The sequence below is a fragment of the Dermacentor albipictus genome, unplaced genomic scaffold (assembly GCF_038994185.2).
Source record: "Dermacentor albipictus isolate Rhodes 1998 colony unplaced genomic scaffold, USDA_Dalb.pri_finalv2 scaffold_31, whole genome shotgun sequence".
In the NCBI taxonomy this organism is placed as follows: domain Eukaryota; kingdom Metazoa; phylum Arthropoda; class Arachnida; order Ixodida; family Ixodidae; genus Dermacentor; species Dermacentor albipictus.
The window spans coordinates 2,137,211-2,157,043 of NW_027225585.1; the positions used below are offsets into that span (position 1 = coordinate 2,137,211).

The window sequence follows — 19,833 nt, forward strand, 5'->3', positions numbered from 1 at the left end:
AATAGCAAATATCACGTAATGCGCAAGCGTACCCCCAGTCAGTTATTTCACCGTATCAAAACAGCGCCAACAAACAGCCGTAGTACAGTGTACCGTGACACAGTGGAGGGGAAAAACAGGATGAAAACGGCAAGCTGTTTGCACGCATGTGTATATATCCCTTATGAAAATTAGTGTTGAATTTTAGTAGATATTCCATTGCCGTCCTATTGCTCAATCAACAAAATTTTTGTTGAAATATCATTGTCCCACTATTGCAGATTTGTTGACCAGCATTGAAAAGTGGCCACCGTGAAACCATTGTAATTTCATTTACCAGTTATTGCCTTGACTTTCTATGGAATTCCCATGGACGAACAATTGTATTTCCATGAAATGTAATGTGGAATACAACATTAAGTTTATGGATTGTAAAGTGGAATGCAACAATAAGTTTATGGATTGTAAAGTGGAATGCAACAATAAGTTTATGGATTTTCAAGTGGAATGCAACATTAGGTTTATGGATTGTAAAGTGGAATGCAATATTAAATTTATGGATTGTAAGGTGCAATGCAACATGAGATTAACTAATGTTGATATTCGCCATTGAGGCATGGCTTGGCCTCGGGACATCTTCAAGGTGCATTTTCTAGCTTTCCATTGCAAGGCCTCTTTCCCTGTGGTGTTATGAAAAGAAACAACTTCGTGATTAACAAAAAGTATGTGAATCATTCCTTTTATACAATAGCCCACAAATTTATTGAGCTTCAGGCTCTTTCATTTCTCTTGCCAGTACTGAGGAGATGATGTTCTTTATGTAGGAGACGCTGGCAGAGGGAAACTTGGAGCATGTGTAGTCTGCAAAAGAAATACAGCATAAGATTACCGATGCATACAGGATTTTCTAGCTGTCTAATAAAATAATAACAAATTGAAGCCTTATGCTATGTTTAAGTGCAGGCCACACTGCTAGTGTCAGTCATAAAACATCATCACAGAGTAATTTAGCTACGTTGTGTACTTTGAGCCAGGGTCTGCAGTTATCAAGTGTGCACCACAGTATTGTAAAGAGCAGAGGCAGAATGAAGATAAACATCTCAGTACTGGCACCAAGCTCTTTGGCATGCATAAAGAACAGGTCAGTGGGTTAGCAGCTATTCATTGGAATTTTATATAATTCATTTGCACGTACAGGTAATCCTCTATAACGAAGCCAGTAAAACCAGCACTTTACTTCGTTGTATAAAAATTTCGTTGAATGAAAATTTGACCTTTTATAAATTCATTTATCCTCACAGCAAATTTCTCTTACCCAAAAGGGTGCGTAAACCTTATCAAATTATCGGGCAATCAGAAAAAATGAATTTCAATGACAAAAACAGTTGAAGCTTCAGCCAAAAGTGGAAGCAATGATAGCAACACTAAAGTATCACAGCTATATGAAGGCTAATAAGCGTTGACATACAGCCTTGTTGCTAAGACACACTTATGTGTCCCCGAAATGGCCCGAACAAATTTTGTAGGCACGTGGGGCACAGCTACAGTAAAACATTCGCACAACAATCTGTGTAAAGCATCTTACATTAAAAGGACCCCGAAATGATTTTGATGATTCTGTACAAGCATACTGAGCCATTAGAGGATAGGTCCTTCTTATCATTATTTGACACATGTAAGTGCTCCGGTTAAAGCACATAATTTATTATAAGATTTCAAAAATTTACATTGCTGCTGATCACAGCACACCACTCGGCTGAATTTTCAGCCGCATCTAACCATTTGATGTAAACTGTCCTAATGATGCTGGTAGGGCAAGCTATCGGACTGGCCGCCCAGCGCGCTTCATCAATAATTTTTTTAACTTTATGGTGAACCAATGTTGTTCTTAATAGTTGGAATGTTAGTTAATTTGTTTCTATAAAAAGAAAGTAACAGAAAGAGAATGCACAAGAAAAATTTGTCACTACACTTCTGGCGCACAGCAAGTGTCGTCTGCTTGTGTTGCAACGTGCTCCATTTTTACGAGAGCTCCGCAGTCATTGTCGGTCTCAGTCCTTTCGCAAGAAACACGATTCGCCTTTGTTACGTTGAAGGCTGAAAACGTAGTAAGTCGCAATGTCGAGCTGCAACACCATGTCCCTCTGCAAGGCAGCAGACGAGCGAAGTGGCTGCAGTGCATCGGACTGTCGATATCGAATCGGCGCCAGGATTTGCACGTTTGCAGCCGTCACTTTACACCGGAGGATTACTAAAAACCACAATAGAGTTTCGCGAGTCCGGTATTTGGGTAAAGGCAAGCACAAGGAGACAGGGCCTGGCTGTTTGACTGTGCCGTTTCACAGGATGAGCAGAAGCACAAACTGCACGGCGCTGCCACCTGATGGCACAGAGCTTGACCAAAAACAGTAACAGTAACAAAGTATATTCTTCCTTGCTGCTGGTGTAAATATTTTGCCCGAGCGTAATCGTTAACATGTTTTTGTAAATGCTTAAATTGTTTTACGCCGAGACAGAGCAATATTAGCTCGTTGTTTGGCTGGTTAAGCTCTGCGCCAACAGGTGGCTAGACCGTGCAGACCAATCAGACCGCTCAGCTGTGGTTACCGGAATGCCAGACACATTCGGCGTTGCGACAGACTGCTCAGAATGCACTCTGCTTCGATAGCTCTCGCTTGGGGTCGACTGCCAAGCAACTGGTGGAGAGGTTGGAGAGGCTTCGCGCACTCGGTCCTAGAGAACTGGAAGTAGACGGCACGACGTGCCGTCCTGACGCAGAGCCAGTGAACGCGGAGCTCAGCCCTGATCACTTGGCAAACGAGTTGAGGAGAAAACACATGGCTACGGAGGAGGGTAACTTGTAATCGTCAGTGGCTCTCTTAATACGCAAGGCTTCACACAAATTGTGGTGTGAATGATTAACTTTAGCTGTATCCTACGCGTCTACAAAATTTGTCCGAACTGTTTCAGGGGCCCTTTAAGAGAACTTTAGCCAATTAAAAGTTACCCACCTCCATAGCCATGCTTTTTCTCCAACTCATTCGCCAGGCTAAGCTCCGCCTTCACTGGCTCTGCATCGTGATGGGACATCCTGTCATCTCCTTCTAGTTGTCTTGAGCCAGCGCACCAAGCCTCTCAAACTTCTCCGCCAGCTGACTGGCAGTCGATCCCAAGCGAGCTGTCGAAGCAGCATGTGTTGCGACCATTCTGTCGCAATGCCAAGCGTGTTTGGTTTTCTGTTAACCACAGGCAAGATTTGGAGATTTTGATGGATAGGTGGAGGCGTACACTAAATCCTCTCCATGCTACTATTGCTGTGATAAGGAGCTTTTAGCCTAGACGTCCGTGAGTGGCCTGATCGCTCTGTACGGTCCAGCTACCTGGTGGTGCCGAGCTTGACCAGTCAAACTAAAAGCTAATATTGCTGTGCTGGCGCATATCTCTTGCTAAGTAACGCACGAGGAGATGCGAATTTTTAAAATAATGTTCCAAGACTGGAATTTGGAGTTGTACCACTAGGACTGACGTACATACCAATCACAGCTCGGATACGAATAGGGTCCAAGGCCTCCTTGAATGGCTGGTTTAAGTGCAAGTTGCTCTTCTCACCCAGGAGCGGTTCGTCCCGTAGCTCCTCAGGGGTGAATACATTCCACAAAAGAGCCCTGGCAAATTTGCCAAGGCCACTTTCGCATGCTCAGCATAGCTTCTCTAGGGTGCCTTGTTCAACACTGACACCGGCCCCAATGTCCACCTGGGAACATGAAAAAAAAATATCATGTGGGAGCTGTATAGCCCATAACCTTTTGCAGAGTAAGATTCAGAATTTGCTGGCAATGACATACCTAACAAAAAATTAAATTATGCTGTTTTACATGCCATAACCACGATCTGATTATGAGGCACACTGTAGTGGGGGACTCCTGAATAATCTGGACCACCTGGGGTTTTTAACGTGCATCTGTATCTAAGTACACTGGCGCTTTTCCATTTTGTCTTTATTGAAATGCAGCCACTGTGGCCGGGATTCGATCCCGCGACCTCATGCTTAGCAGCCCAATACCATAGCCACTAAGCAACCACAGCGGGTGACACATCTAGGAGCAAATAGCTAAGTTTAAAGGAGAGAAACAATGCGGTAACCTGCAGCAGTTACTGGCATGACTTACAGCAGCAAGTTGTTTTTCATCGACTATCATTTTGCTTTATCATTTCTACAGTTAAATAAAAAAATACAGATAACTTCCTTTATGTTTTATTTGGCTTATTATCTGTTGGTTTCACATGATTGTGTTTAACAAAATTGGGCCCCTCAGTTCCCTTTGTCTTTAATTTCATAATGAGTGTCTTGAATCAGGCAGGTTTGATGTCTTCAAATAGCATACAAGAGTTTATTGGTCAGCTGCCTGCTCATAAAGTTCACATATGCGTCACCATTGGCCAAAAGGGTGGTCCACATCCAATGGATTGGCATGAATAAAACTGGCTAACACACCCACGGTTACACATAAACAAAATGCCCAAGAATCTAGAAGTTGGAATAGTTGCCGCGGTAACGCAATTTGTAGTGAAGAGGTTGTGGGTTCGGCTCCCACCGGAGGCAAGTTTGGTTTTTCTGGCACTTTCATATCCATTCATAATATCTACACACAGCATAAAGACACAGGAAAAGCTCAAGTGCATACTACTCTGATAAGCACCATAGGCCCTCAATATCAGGTGACACTTTTTTGTCATGTAACACCAAAGTGACCTCCATCAAGTGAAATTGTACAAGCTCATGACATTAAAGTTACTGTCTGGTGATCGTGTAAGTTATCAGTAGCTTAAAAGGATTTGAACGCAAGCTCACTGTTATGAATTCATCGAAGAAAACACGGAAGAGAAAGGGAGACAGGACGAGTGCTTTTTGGCAATAGTAAGTACAGGTTCAGACATGGATGCTACACAGCACACATTATATTAGGACTATAAATGACGTTTCTAGCCAGAAACATAAATGCATAATTACAGTGAAGACAGTGACAAGTTTCCTCAGGCATCAACCCTAATGTGTGCTTTCACAGACAAAATTGATATGAAAAATGCAGCCTATCAATCAGAGGTCATCCTGCTTACTACCTTTTTAAATAAACAGCAATTTCTGATGATGCATTGCTATACCAATGTGCATGTTCCTGCCTTTGACTTGAAGAGACTTGGAGCTTGCAGAGAACAAGTTTAAGGATAGTGCGAAAAATTCATTTTTCTGACAGTACCATTTCATGCATTTATGTTAGCTAGCTGAGACAGAGGATATGATAGATATATGCACCTTTGGGCAAGCAACAAAAGGTCCAACTGTTTGTTTGGCTTGATTTACAACCTTGCCAAGTGCAGTTTTAGGTCGTTTTGACTAATTTGGGTGCTTCTGCAAAATAAATTGGTTACGAAATTATGAAAGCAATCACTTATGGTTCTTTAGTATATCACAACAGACAGGTGCTTTTGGATTGCACCACAGTCAAAATGCAGCCACTGAGCCATGGCAGCATGTGAAATGAAACTGGAAGTGGATAAATGCACAAGTTACGCAGAATGAAAAAGCGATCACTCGCCACTTTGTTTATCTCATTGTGCTTCTGCTGTCCTTTTCCAAGTTCTTGTGCTAGCGGATGCATGCACATTTTATTTCTTTTCTCTCGTCCTTTGATCTCTTGTTATATATTGAGCCTGTAGTACTAAACACGAGCGTTACTGTGCCATAAGGGTAGCGCAAACTGATTTTATGTTGATTCCTTCAGTACTGGGGTGGTTACGAGCCTCTTCAGTCAAGCAGAGCTGCTAGATTACGTGTATTTAGTAGCATGTCGCTTTCTACTAACGGCCAGCTCATCATCCTTACACAATACTGGGCAGCTCATTCCCACCAACTTACTCGTTTGATATTTACGAGAATCTGCAATTATTATTATTATTTTATTTATTGCATTCTGCCCAATTCTAACTAGACTGGCACAAGTAGTCGGGTAGCAAATACGTCGGTATCAATGCACTGCCCAATGCTGTGTAAGGGCACCAAGCAGGAAATTAGCAGACAGTGACATGCTGCTAAACATAAGTAATCTAGCAGCCCTGCTTGACTGAAGAGGCTCATAACCACCCTAGCAATGAAGCAATTACCTTAAAATCAGTTTAGGCTAACCTCTATTTATTGGCACAGGAGCGCTCGTATCCATGCATTCCGTCTTTGGCGCCAAGAGGCTTCCTGAAGTGAGAAGATGTATTGTACATTTTGAGATCGGTGGAATAGCACTTCAATATCCTTTTTTCTCCCTTTAAGCAAAAAATTATTCTAACAAAGCTTTCTCAGTTTAATAACAACACAATGAGCTATGACAAGAGGCAGTGTTTGCATATTTTTTTTCAATTCATTGTTAAATTAGCACACCGTATCAGCTTTCTTGAGTGGTCGTCACATGTGTACACTATTGTACCATATTCCGTCCAAGCATTTTTTTTTCAGCATTGTACAGGTCCTGCCCATTTGCCTGATGCAAAATTTAAGCTTTTACTGGTAAAAATCCTAAATACAGGCCATTTTACTGCCTTTCAATGGCCTATAAAAAAGTTAGAAATGGCTGATAATCGACGAATGCATTATGGTGTAAAACTTCTTTCTCTTCATTTACCTGAAAAATTTTGTTGTGCTTTCATAGGAAAGGAAGAGTGTTCTTACCAGCGCCTTTTATGACATAGTTTGGCACTTTGTGACCAAGTTCACATGGTAATAACGGAAGCAAAAACCTTTCCGTTGAAAAACATGTTTCATGAAATTAACTTCTTTCTTATTTTGAAGGGTCTTCAACTTTTTCAAAAGCAATGGCAAGTGGTCAAGCACCAAGGTTAGGACAGCTGCTGACTGTATAATGTTGTGGCAACATATGTTTAAAGGCTTTTTACCATAAATGTAATCGTGTTTTTCTGCCATCCGCTTCATATGTTCCACTTCATCTTTTAATTCCCGATTTTCTTCTTGAAGTGCCTTTACCTGAACAGTACAGGTGCTGCATGGGTTGATATCTGAAATAAAAGAAAGCATCTATTTTTTTAAAGACATACTGAACAATTGGTTTAGCAGTATCACGCGCACGAAAATTATCTGTGGGCAGTGCATTTTCACAGACTGTCATCGAAGTTATCAACATAATGCCTTCTTACAAACACGCCTTAATTCAATATTGCCAATGGTAGTTGACAAACTATAAAAGCACAATTAAATCAGGCCTTTGGCAATAACAGTTATTCGGTTGCTTGATTCCCAACTTATTCAAAGATTAAAACTGGACAACCAGTGATCAGTCAGCCTGCATGGTTGTTTGATGAATAATATTCGAATGTTCAGATGTCCCGATATTTTTGTTTACTCCACACCGTTGTACGGTTTCAATGGAAACCTTATTTAAAAATATATAAACACAGACAATGATCCCTTTAGAATAAAAACAGGAACAGCGCAACACAGGGCGAGCGAGTAAAGAGCACAGCACAGAGCGCTGTCCTGTACTCCATGATGTGCTGTCCCTGTCTTTATTCTAAACATGAACCAACCAGCCCCACTGAACACAATGCTAACAATGATCACTTGCTTCATCATCATCAGCCTGGCTACGCCTACTGTGGGGCAAACGCCTCTCCCATACTTCTCCAACTACCCCGGTCATGTGCTAATTGTGGCCATGTTGTCCCTGCGAACTTCTTACTCTCATCCGCCCACCTAACTTTCTGCTGCTCCCTGCTACGCTTCCTTTCTATTTGAATCCAGTCCGTAACCCTTAATGACCATCAGTTATCTTCCCGTCTCATTACATGCCCTGGCGAGGCCCATTTCTTTCTTGATTTCAACTAAGATGTAATTAACTTGTGCTTGTTCCCTCACCCAACTTGCTCTCTTATCCCCCTTAATGTTACACCCATCATTCTTCTTTCCATAGCTCGTTGCATCGTCCTCAATTTAAGGAGAACCCTTTTCATAAGCCTCCAGGTTTCTGTCCCGTAGATGGGTACTGGTAAGACACAGCTGTTACACACTTTTCTCTTGAGGGATAATGGCAACCTGCTGTTCACGATCTGAAAATGCCTGCCAAACGCACCCCAGCCCATTCTTATTCTTCTGATTGTTTCAGTCTCATGATCCGGATCCACGGTCACTACCTGCCCTAAGTAGATGTATTCCCTTACCACTTCCAGTACCTCGCTGCTTATCGTAAACTACTGTTCTCTTCCGAGACTGTTAAGCATTAGTTTTCTGCAGATTAATTTTTAGACCCACCCTTCTGCTTTGCCTGTCCACGTCAGTGAGCATACATTGCAATTGGTCCCCCGAGTTCCTAAGCAAGGCAATATCATCAGCGATTCGCAAGTTACTAAGCTATTCTCCATTAACTCTTATCCCAAATTCTTATGCTGTGTCAAGTCCTGTACATTTGTGAGCCAATTTTTATTTGTATTTACTTATACAGAAAGAAGTGGCGAGCATGGCCAGTACTTTGTAGCGATGCCTTTTCTCGATGCCAATCCCTTTCAGTGCTTTTCGCATTTATGAGTGGCCTCTATTAAAGCTCCGCCCGATACACAGCCTCGCTTGACCACTCACTAAAGCGAAGAGCACTGAAAGGCATTGTTATCGGGAAAAGGCATGGAGGAAGGAGAGCGTAGGAGAGGCGCCGGACAACACAGACGTGTTGGAGGTAGTGTGACGGAAGTCGCATGCTGTTTTTCGCAATGCAGCACTGGTAATGGTGCCCCAAATGAAAACCTTGCCATAGCAACCATGCCCCTTAAGCTCTCGCTGGTGTGCTAGGCCTCTGAAAAGTGAAATAAGCTTGTTCGACCCGCGTCTTTCTCGCAGCACATTATGTTTGCAAGACAAGCTGACTTTGAAGAGAGGTGTGTAAGCTTGAAAGATGTTTTGGGTCTGTGAGTGCAAGTGTCAGCAACAGACATACTCAAGTATTTGCGGTGCAGGTCTTTGTCATCTTCTTCAACATGCCCCAGATGGGCACAGGATCGCGTCTCCTTCACTAAAACTGATCAAGAAGTTTCACAGGCATTGTTCTGATGCGCATCAGCAGCACACACTTCTGGCAGCTCATAGCAATGCAAGTTCAAAGCTCGTGCCTAACTGTTCTGGCGAGCTGATTGGAGGCACAAAGGGAGATGGCACACCAACATGGCTGCATTTCCGGCTTAAAAAATGTGGGGTGCGAGACCGGGCTAGTTGGTATTCCATGGTGTAGTAACTAGCGCAAGAGTGGACACTAAAAGGCGACAAGGACAGGCGCTTGTCCTTGTCATCTTTTTAGTGTCTCATTGTCTCATGTCCACCCTTGCGCTAGTCACTTCTTCAAAAATGTGACGTCAAGCCCTCCTACTTTGTTTCTTTCCTCCATGGGAAAAGGCATTGCTACAAAAACCCGCCCATGCTTGTCTTGACTAAGTAAGTCTGGTTAAGTACCAACCTAGTTTACATAATGAGCTTATTCGCAACTAGTGATAAATGAGGGCTAGTTATTAAACTTACAAACAACTTTTTTGGTAATAGTGTAATGAACAGCCAGCTATGTCATCTAACCTTTCAATCTCCCTCGTGTACTATATATACAACTTGTCCCACATAGCTTGAGCCAAAGTTTTAAAACTGAAAGGCACTCCGGACGCAAGTTGAACCAAATTCATAATGTTGGCACTGTTCTAGAGTTACTCAGGCTGTTTTTTTTATTTTCCCCTTAACTAACGGATTATTTATGTTTAAATAATCAACTTTTTAGGTATTGGCCGCAGACCCCAAGTGTGAGATGCAAAGTTGTAGAGCATTTACAGAAACCTCTCAATAAATTGTTTCCAACACGGTATATTTCACATGGCCCCTTTTTCCGCGTTCCAAAGAAAGCCCACAACATATGAAAAAATACCACGTGGCGGGGCACTTGTGCACTGTTATTGTGCTGCTCTGATGCGTGCGATGGATGAACAGTGTTGGCTGCAGTGAGACTGGCCCGCAAGAGGGTGTTATGCCTGGTGTAGGTATCCGGGCATGCGGCTGTTATTGCAGGACGGTGCAAATGCATGCTGCTGGCCAAATGTTGCCAAAGCGATAAAGCATCTAAGGCCACAAAAGAGAAAAGATGAAAGCAGCATTTTGATTCTGCTTGAAAGAAGGGAAGGGCGAAGTGCGTGGGAATGCTGGAAAGCAATTACTGCTGCTGGAATTTTGCCTTTGTACACAAATGACCTTGTAAAAGTTTTCAAATTGAACGATGATGCTACAACTTTAAACCTTAGGGCTCGAATAACAGCGGATAAGTCGCATGCGAACAAAACTAACTAATGGTAAAAAAACCTTGGCTATATTCAAGGAAGATTACACATGTATTCTTCAGACAACTCTTTCCATACTGGCCCCGTCTGCTCTCCTTCTCGCACTTACTGTCTACCAGACTTTTTTTTTTTTATCTCGCACCCCACGGATGCACATCACTTTGTGGTCGCAGTATCGGGTGGAAGCGTCTGGCTTCACACTTCTGCACCGTCACCAGCGTGTCAGTCACCGAGAGAGTGCGTCCACGGGCTGTTCCAGTTTACCGGATGTAGATCATACCTTATGTACCTCGTCTGAACCAATTCCAGCGAACTGCAATGTTGGGGGCGAGGACTTACGGAGTCGCCATCTGTCAGAAGCTCCTCCCTTGCGTAGTATGAGATCACGCGGCGCGCTCCTCATAGGTTTCGCTTACAGCGCTAAAAAAAAACACCACGTGGCGGCCCTCCTCAACATTTATGTAAGTACTCTCACAATGAGGGAAGTTTTTGACTGTCGATATAATAATCTTGGGCAAACTGAAAGCACAGAATTGTTTACAGACGCTATCTCTTTGCCGAATACATATGTACAGTGAGCGCCACTGCACGCGGTCGCCAGGATGGAGTCTCCCTAATTGCCTGAAAGGTAGGCAAATGCTGCGAATAAACTATGCGAAATATGTTCTTATAGTGGGCTGTCTGTGTAACCAAATGGGGCATAACAGAAGGAAGCCTCAATGCAGCGATCGCACGGGTTCGCAGAAACCGTCTGCATGCATGTCTGTGAACAATGTTTTGCTTTCACTGTGAGCGCGTTTTCGCACCGTGCCACGAGCTTTAGGCTGCAGCATATGAGCATTTTACAGTACAATGGCAATCTTTGTTGCATGGATGCTATCACAACTGTTCAAAAATAATTTTGTGATAGAGATTTCGACACCTACGGTGACTGTGATGTGCCATCGCAACGATTAATTCTTTTGTCTTCTGAATTCTTGGACGTTCCAATATTATTTCTCAAGTTGCATCGCACTGTATGCTTATCGGTCTTCTCAGCGTGCGATTTTCCTGTGCTTCTTCGTCGTAATCCAGTCAACAAGTTCATAGACCAAAACCGTCATGACATTAGCTAGGCAGTGGGCGTGGGCAAGCGTCTCGGTGTGCGTTTTCTGCTACTCACCGAACATCGCGCAGTCCTGACACCATAGCAGAAATCTTCCTCGCACCTGTTTGCTGCATACCGGAGTTGCAGGTGATGGCTGTCTGCCACTTCTAAGTTTCGCGAGTCAAGCTTCATGTGGCTCTTTGTTCTGTGGCTACGTGTGAATAAGGCTGACACCAGGCTCCACTGCGTACGTCCGGCACAACGGCACCGAGCAGCAGCCTACCATGCTGCACGCTTCCAAAGGCAGCCACTACCTATTAGAGTACTTTCAAATGTTGTCAAGCGGTAAAGCCTCACCACTTAATCATAACTGTAGCACAGGTGGCACTTAACTTTCATTTTCAGCTCGCTTCGGTGCTTCCAATGCAGCCGATGCGGCCACTGTGTCCACGTGACCTCTCATATGTCACGTCACGCCGATGGTGGCATGAGCTTTTCCAGTGGTGGAGCTCGCCCCCAATATCCAGAGCTCCTCAGGCATACATATCCCTGCGTGTTCTCTACAGCAACGCTATTCAGCTGTGACCAACGTTGAGCAGCGGATATGGCTTACTCCAATGAGGAAAGGGAGGATTTGGTTTTGGCTCTAGGTGCGTCAAGTGGACATAGAAGGCGTGCACTTTAGCTATTTCCACACTGGCATCCAGGTAAGCATCTGAGCTCAATGATGATTGCGCATGCATATGAAACGCTGAGACAGACTGGGACTTTTACGAAGAAGCAACATAAATCTTCAGTCCTGGACGAGGACATGGAGATAGATACTGTGTCAGTTTTCTTCAGACCCACATGCAAGTGCTCGTAGTGTGGGTGCTGAAGCTGGAGTGCCAAATTCTTCAATGTGAAGAGTACTTAAGAAGAGGCAGCCTCATCCATACCACATGCAGCTGCACCAGATGTTGGAGCCCCGCTATTTCAAAAATCGAAAGCACTTTGCAAACTGGTATATAATCAAGGTGGAAGATTATCTTCCGCCGGGCTTTGCCAACAAAACATTGTGGACTGATGAAGCTACCTTCTCATGTAATGCCCACGTGGACATCCACAACACTCACTATTGGAGCAACGAAAACCCTCACTGGGTTTTGAAGACATTACCAATATCAGCGGTCGGTTAACGTGTAGTGTGGAATTTACGGTGGCACTATCATTGGCCCCCTGTTTTTTAATAACATGCTTACAGGCGAAACATATGAATGACATCCTTGATGGGGCGCCTGAGGATTTTCTTTGCCGAGTTCCATTGGCTAGGATCAAGGATATTTGGTATCAGCATGATGGTGCTCATGCACACGGCAGCAGCAAAGCTTGCAAATGGCTGCATGAATTATTCCCGCAGCAGTGTATTGGACAGCATGGGCTCATTGCTTGGCCAGCATGGCCGCCAGATTTAACTCCCTTGCTTTCTTTCTCTGGGGCTACATCAAGGATCAAGTATACCGGACACCAACTACAACATCAGAGAACCTAAAAGAAAAAGTAAGACAAGTTTGCAACTCCATCCCTGATACCATGATCAAGAACGGCTTGGAAAATGTGCCTATGAGATGGTGACCTCTTCGAACACGCATTATAATCGAAAGACACTTTTTGGATTGAAGGTCACTGCAAAATCATTCCGGCCCTAACGTCGCCTCCCCGCCCAACCCCATTACACTCCATCGGCAGGCCGCCAGCTCGTGTCCATTTCAAGAATAAAAAAGAAATAAAGCTATCTTCTTGTTCTCTTTCGTCTCCTTAGATGCTTTATCGCTTCGGCACCGCTCAGCCAGCAGCATGCATTTGTGCCGTCATGCGATAAAAGTCGCACGCCCAGATACCTACACCAGACGTAACGCCCTGTCACGGGCCAGTCTCGCTGCAGCCGACGTCTTCATCCATCGCACGCTTGAGAGCAAGCAACACAATAACAGTGCACCATTGCCCCGTCACATGGTATTTTTTTTTATATTTCGCAGGCTTTCTTTGGAATGCGGAAGAAAGGAGCACGTGAGATATATCGTGTGAGTGTCCTTTTTTTTTGGGGGGGGGGGGGGACTTCGAGAAAGCATTTGATAACGTTCCTCATGAACGCCCGTTTCTAAAACTTTCATGCGTTAATTCTTTTGCGTTTGAATGGATTTGTGACTTTCTAACTAACCGCCAGCAATTCGTGCGCGCCAATAAACAGCCTTCTGCCTACCTTCCTGTCAGCTTGGGCGTGCCTCAGGGCACGATCCTAGGCCCACTATTATTCCTAATATATATCAATGATTTACCGAGTGATATTTCTTCTAACATCACACTTTTTGCAGACGACTGCATGCTACATATATCGTCCAATTACCAACCTGTCTGACATTCACTCCCTTCGGTCTGACTTTCAACGGATCGAAATCTGGTGCAACGAGTAGCTCATGTCACTAAACACAAATAAAACATCACCACTTTCTTTTCATTGCCAGCAATATTACTCATCACTGAATCATTTGATCTATAACTTCGCAATTTCATGTGTAAGTGCGTACAAGTACGTAGGTGTTCATTTGTCATCACATTTAACACGGTCCTTTCATACAATGCACACTACTAATGAAGCTAACCGTGTTCTTGGTTGTTTACATCGTAACCTTTATCTACCACATCCTTCTGTCCTACTTCTCGCCTATCACACAATAATCAGACCAAACTGGAATACACATGTACTGTTTGGGACCCTCACAAAAGTAACCCTAAAAAAATGCTAAAATCTGTACAGAACCATGCAGCCAGATTCATTTTCTCAGAATGCTCATACCATTCTAGTCTCACCGAACTAAAATGTCGTGCAAACCTTGGAAGTCTTTCAGCACGCCGCAGAATAGCACGTCTGTGCCTATTGTTCAAGTTTTATCACACGTCACCTTGTACTCGTGCCATCAAGTCAGCACCAATCACGAAACAGCTGTATACCCACCATCTGCTCGAACCACTGTGAATCTTTCTTCATTTTTTGTCAAAACATTGCAAGATTTGAATTACCTTCCCTCTGACGTTGCGCTCCTCTCCAGTAGCACCGACTTCAATACAGTAATAAAAAAAATTGTATATAACACTTAATGCATTTGTAAATAGCCCACCCCTCATGTAACATCCCTTTACTGGGGCCTTTGCGATATTGTAAATAAATAAATATTACTTCTTTTTCATAAATGCGTGACCATCCACCTGTAGAAGACCGGCAGCTCGAAATACGAATGCCTTACAGTGTGAATGCCCCTGACACGCTTCGGCCTCCGCTGCCCCAACTCACGGGCCGCCCTGCTTCCAGCTTTGATCTTCCCGCACCCTTTGGGTGCCCTGGAGAACCTGCGCCGCCTCTTTTGTTAAAATATCAAGTGCTCTTCTGAAGCGTTCGTTTGCCGGTCACATGTCCCCTCCGGGAGCAGTGCTTGTAAAAAATCCCCCAATCTCTTGTCGCGACGATAAAAGCGGCCCGCGACTTTTATGCGACACCAGTCAGAACTTTGCTGAAATATCGAGCACCGATAAGCGGGCAAGCTGGCACGAATTTGTGGCTAGGCTGTATTACATTGCGCTGCTCGGGCATACGTATGAAACATGTCAAGGTCTAGCACACAAACTGGTCGCGTCGATCATATTCGCTATGAGATGTTTTTTTTTCAGTGTCTTAGTGATCAATTGATTGTACGTGCAACACGCTACACCGGCAACCTGGACAGCGCATAAACTTTTCTGAGACAGGTTCCGTGTAACGTGCCTTTAGTTGGGATGCATCATGTAACCACGCAAACGACAACAGACGAGGAAAGAAACACACAGGACAGGCGCGGATGTTTCATCGTCCGTTGTCGCTTTCGCGGTTACATGATGCATTCCAATATCGACCACCAACTAGCCCGCCTCTCCCTGTTAAATATGTTACTTTAGTAGGGACAGCCGTCAAAAAACACGAGATGTACTCACCGAAGGCAAGGAGTACTGCCGGGTCCGGTGGCGCTCCTTCTTTCCAACTGATGAGTTGAATACTTCTTTAATTGACCCCTGCTGCGATATGAGACGGAAGGCCGCATCCGTGTCGGCCAAAGCATTCACGGGATACACGTCGCACTTGTTATCGTCAACTCACTTCGCAAGGACGTGAGACATCTTACGCTCCAGCTGTCCGAGCAAACAAACGCACGTGCCGAGGCCGGAACATAAAATAAAGGACCAACTTGACGGGAGGCAACTAACAAAAAATACGTACGAAATGGCGACGGAAAAATGCAAACACGACGCAAACGAAAGAGATGGTATCAGTGTTTCCTGCTCACTTTTTAGATATGGCTGTGTTTGGCTTAAAATTATTTTTTTAAAAACTCATAACAAAAGTTTGAAACAAAACTTTAATAAATGTTTGCGGCCCTGTGAGCCACACACAATTGCCTAATAATATAAAATGCATTTTCCAGACCTACCTCTTGGATACGCTGATCTAACGTTTCACTGTTGAGTCATTGAGCGTCGAGACAGTTGACCGTCTGGCAACGCTTTAGGTTTTCTAGCCAGCGGGTGCACTACTACGTGATTGTATGACTACTCCGCTGTACTCCGCATTCGCTGTTCGCTATGTTTTACTTGGGTATTGCGCTCTATATTTTATCGTAAAGTAATCGTGCAAGGCCCATCGCCGTTCACGAATAATGTCGTCGAGAAGACAATTCGGAAATTACTTATGGGACCCCTCCATCGACGTGCCCATACGCTCAAAATAGGTTCAAAAACGTTCATCAGTCGGTGCTTCGTCTGCCGCGTTGGACAGTGAACTGGGTTCTACTGATGCAAGTGAACAGAATTTCTGCGAAAACGAAGCAGACGCTGACGCAGGCAACATCGCACCATTCCCTTCAGTTGACGCTGCAACTGAAGACTGTCATCCATTGGAAAGCACGCATGAAACCTTGTCTACCTCGTCGTCTGAGAGCAGCGAATCGGAATGTGACGCTGATTGCGCTGACGTGTATCCTGACCCCGGCGAGCAGCATTTTCCTAGAGGCTGGAAGGATGACTTGGTAAGCGTTGTGGTGTTAGGCGTAATTTCCAGATATTATTTTGTTGCTGTGACGTCTTATTTTGCCCCGCTGTAACGCCTGCCGCAGGTTATCTCCTGAAGCTTATGCAGCGTAGTGACCGAGTCATATAGTGAAAATATTGACGTGATGGAATGAAGTAGGGAGCGTACCGATGCGGTCATTGCTCGCAGCAGTTATTTCTCCCAATTAAGGAGAAAACCGCGCTGTTAAATTCATATTACTGATGTAAACACAGTTTACATCAGTATGTTTACTGATGGTAAAGCATTAGTAAACCGGTGCTGGTAAAGTGGAGCTGAGGCAGGAACAGAGCACCGCAGAGCCTTACAATACGTAATGTGCTGATGGAATTTCCTAGGGTTTTCCTTTAACGTTGAGGCGTTATCTTGGCGCCTGTTCTAGCATATATACATAATGCGTGCGTGCGTTCGTGTGTGTGTGTGTGTGTGTGTGTGTGTGTGTGTGTGTGTGTGTGTGTGTGTGTGTGTGTGTGTGTGTAATTTTGTCGTGTTGTGGCCAAAGCCTGCTTTTTTTGGGGTTGTTTGCAAATGAAGCCCTCAAATCTTCCTTGAACATCTGTCGTTATTTAATAGTACTCCAAAAGTACATGTTAAAAATATCTGCTGTCCCGAAGCACACATTTCATGGCAAGACAGTGCTTAGTCTCACTGTGCTGCATGTACCATGGCTGCTTTAAAGAAGTTTCTTTGGTGGCCATCTGGTGTTCACCATGCACAGTTGGCATCTGCATTATTTCGAGGCAGGTTCACAAAGTAAAAGGGGTAGCTTAAAATGGTGCATTAAAGTTAGTTGCCGGGTTAAGTAACATGTTAGCCAGTTTAAACTCAGTGCCACAAGATAACTCATGAAGCCCTTGTCATGGCAGGACTTTCTGTCCAATTTACTGTGCAGGTAACAAAACAGGCATCTACAAGTGTATGATTGTAATGTTGTACTTTTTCTAACACCACCATTGTTTGCTACCATTCCTCTCTGCTTAGGATGAAGACCTGTTTCCTGGAGCCAAGCTTACGAAAGCCGAAAGCCTCTTAATGGTCATGGCCCACAGCTTGCGCCATGGCTGCTCAAAAGAAGCCACCGATAGCTTAGTGCAGCTTCTCAGAGCTCACTTGCCAGAAGGTGTCGCGTACCCAACATCAAAGTATACTTCTTTTTTGACACTTTGCCGGATCCGAAAAGCAGTATGCTAAGCACTTATACTGTAGTGTGTGCTCTGGGTATATTGGTGAACTACCAGAATTACCAGGAAATGATGTGGTTGGCAGTCAGTGCAATGTGAATTATGCGAGTGGCAGCTTACTGAAAAGCTCATCATTTTTTCTTGTAATGGATCTGAAGGGCCAAATTCCAGATGTGTTAGAATCAGGAAAGCTGCAATGCAGTAGAACAGGCACTTCCTTTGATGTGTGTGACACCACAAAAAGCTATCAGTACAAGTTGCCTGTGACTTCGAATGATTGACATTGAATACTGACGGTGTGCCCCTTTTCGAAAGTTCTGATGCGAGCATGTGGTCTCTTCTTTTGATGATTAGTGAACTGCCATGCAAAGAATGTGCACAGACTCTTTTGTTGTCTGGGCTGTGGTTTGGCACAGGGAGGCCATCAATGAACTCTTTTTTGATGCAGTTTGTGAAAAGAATGAATGAAATATCATCCACTGGAGTTGTTTGGAGGGACAGCAGTGGTGTATCGCACACGTCAAAGACATTTCCTGGTCCCCGTACAGTAGACAGCGTTTCCAAATGTGAACTAACTAGTATGACACAATTCAACAGTGCTTATGGTTGTGCATCGTGTGAGGACTCTGGGCAGGTTGTTTCAAAAGGAAATGGGTTTTGTCGTGTGTGTCTGTCAAGTGCTTCTGCAAACAAGCTCAGAACACGAGCCATTTTTGTGCCATGCACAAAAGGCCGTGCAGGCCCCTAGTTGTGGCATCAAAGTAGCAAGTGTGCTGACACTTCTTTCATTTTTTTTCATTTAGTGAGGCCTTTGTAGTACACTACGTGCATGCCGTTTGTAATGGTTTTGTTCGGGCAACAATGTTTATGTGGCTGAAGTCCAGACAGTGCCACCGATTTCATCTATGCCGACATCTTCCTGATGCAGACAAATGTCTTCTGAGCCTCGCCCCCATATGGGAGCTCACGAGGCTGCCAAGGTCTTTAAAGGACATAAAGGAGTGGAAAGCTGCCGGTCGGAGGAATCGGCTGCTGTTTTGTTCCCCAGTCACATTAATAGGACGCATTCTAGAAAGACAGTACAACCATTAGTTGAAATTTTTTGTGATCATGCATTACCTTCTTGACCCTTGCATCTGCATTCAGGAGCTTGCTACAGTTAGGAGAAAGATGAAGAAGTTTCTTCTTGAGTACCAGGAATTGTACGGTATCAAGTACGTGACATATAATGCTCTGCTCTTTTGCATGTTGTCGACAGTGCCGTAAACTGGGGTCCTTTGTGGAGTCACCCTCTTTTTCCATTTGAATTTATGAATGGTACACTTAGACGCTAAGTCAATGGCATCAGATATCCACAATTTCAGATTACCAACTGTAGCTGGCAAAATTAGATGTTTGCGTAATATTTTGTTTGAGATAAGTGAGTGATAGTTGTCCAAATGGCATGGCGAAGTAACATTTTCCTTAAACTACATAATAAAAGATGAGTAATATGAGATGCCATCAAAGGGCTTTAGACTTGCTTTAGCTATTCGCTGTCTGGAAGTTGCTCACAAGACCTTACAGTCACTTTCATCGCTTGTTACAAAATGAATACTGCAGCTGCATTTTGATTTTCCAACTCCATAGAAAATGTTACATTACCTTGCAACAGAGCTCAGTTTTGTTGGAAAGCTCTATGGACTCTTTTGAATTAAGCACATCCCATTTAACCATGCTTGCTTTTGTTAAGTTATTACGTGATGTTGTGCCACATTTTTATGCTTTGTCATGATGTGTGCTGTGAGCAAAAGTGATATATACAGATTTTGTTCATGTATAGTATGCTTTTGTACACTTTTGCAATGCCTGTAAATAATGAAGAGCATTATATGTCTGGTTCCTTGAGTAATCGCTGCTTGGGGGAGTAGCACACAGGTTCACGAGTGGCCCCTCATATTATCACAAGCAATACATAGGAATCATGGGGTGGCACAGAACATGCGTTTCATTTTCTCTTCATTTGCTTATCCACGTCTGCAAATCTGAAAATTGGTGCAGCAACACTGTGTGGCCAACAGCAGTCATCATTTGCATGCTAGATCTAACTTGCA

The 19,833-nt window shown here is 43.9% G+C and overlaps 2 long non-coding RNA genes across 3 annotated transcripts; one reads left to right on the forward strand and one right to left on the reverse strand.

The window, feature by feature from the left end:
* Positions 1–735: 735 nt before the first annotated feature.
* LOC135911572 (uncharacterized) lies at positions 736–15,645 on the reverse strand. Of its 2 annotated transcripts, XR_011510042.1 has the most exons (5): positions 15,594–15,645; positions 15,431–15,511; positions 6,922–7,041; positions 3,514–3,733; positions 736–840 (listed from the first exon to the last, which is right to left on the reverse strand). It is a non-coding gene; the product is annotated as an uncharacterized lncRNA (long non-coding RNA). The 2 variants fall into 2 exon arrangements; XR_011510041.1 differs by lacking the exon at positions 15,594–15,645 and having other exon boundaries at positions 15,431–15,571.
* A 342-nt stretch (positions 15,646–15,987) lies between these two features.
* On the forward strand, positions 15,988–19,622 carry LOC135909920 (uncharacterized). The gene is made up of 2 exons (XR_010566844.2): positions 15,988–16,518; positions 17,541–19,622. It is a non-coding gene; the product is annotated as an uncharacterized lncRNA (long non-coding RNA).
* Positions 19,623–19,833: the final 211 nt, after the last annotated feature.